This window comes from Salvelinus namaycush, unplaced genomic scaffold (genome assembly GCF_016432855.1).
Source record: "Salvelinus namaycush isolate Seneca unplaced genomic scaffold, SaNama_1.0 Scaffold1253, whole genome shotgun sequence".
Lineage (NCBI taxonomy): Eukaryota > Metazoa > Chordata > Actinopteri > Salmoniformes > Salmonidae > Salvelinus > Salvelinus namaycush.
This window is the reverse complement of record NW_024057957.1, coordinates 74,815-75,797: the sequence shown is the minus strand read 5'-3', so window position 1 is coordinate 75,797 and position 983 is coordinate 74,815. Positions and strand designations below refer to the sequence as shown.

The window sequence follows — 983 nt, the reverse complement described above, 5'->3', positions numbered from 1 at the left end:
ACACACTGTACTGATATGCTAATATTAATGTGCATATACCCTGCCCATTCCCCTCCCCCATATCCCAATTTGTGCCACCCATGAGTGAGAAATCTACATGCCAAGTATAGATCATAAATTGTGTTCCTTGCAGCTTATGGAAAATGTGTTCTTTTAATATTTGTCCAGTAGGTTTGCTCAAGGAGAAGCCCCCACTTCAATAACCAGGTTTCCATCCAGCCATTTTATGTGAGTAATGTACATGTCGAATAAAACATTTCACGACAGGCCTGATGGAAACAGCAAATGTGTCAGTAAACTTTCCAAATGTCGACAAAACAAATTACGCTAGACAATGTGGGATCTTTTTGTGTCGGTAAAATTCATTATGCGAGAAATAGCGGTAGAGTTGAAAATTAGATGGAAATCCATTTATTCAGTATTATGGGAATTTAACCCTAAAAGTTTTTTTTATGTGCAATACGTCATCAAGCACAACCTCTTAGCTGCAACAAGTCAATTTCATGGAAACACATCTCTGGTGGGAAATGTTTTGTTCTTATGAGGATTTTATAATATTCCCATGAAAATCTGTCGCCAATTGGATGGAAACCTAGCTTATGTCAAAGATAATAAAACAAAAACAATGTAGTAAATACTACAGTATATACTATAGTTTTTTAACTAGTAATACTATAATAAACTGTAATTACTATAATATACTACAGTAGAAATGGAAAAAACACCATAGTAAATACTACAGTAATATCCACACAAAAAAACACTACATTAATGTCTGCAAAAACAGTATTTATACAATGGTAAACGATAGTGTTTTTTCATATGGGTCTTGCAAATAATTGAAATGTGTTTCTTGCAGACTGTATGTTGCCTCTTTTAGGCTCTTCTAGCCAGACTTTGTTTGAGGGAGATTCTATTAGCCTAACATAGCAGACAATAAGTACTTTGAGCATTGAGTATCAGCCCAAGACCCCAAGGACCAT

General features: G+C 34.9%; 1 pseudogene; it reads left to right on the top strand.

Moving 5' to 3' along the window:
* Nucleotides 1-141: 141 nt before the first annotated feature.
* LOC120036219 lies at nucleotides 142-193 on the top strand (annotated as a pseudogene).
* The last annotated feature ends 790 nt before the right edge of the window (nucleotides 194-983 follow it).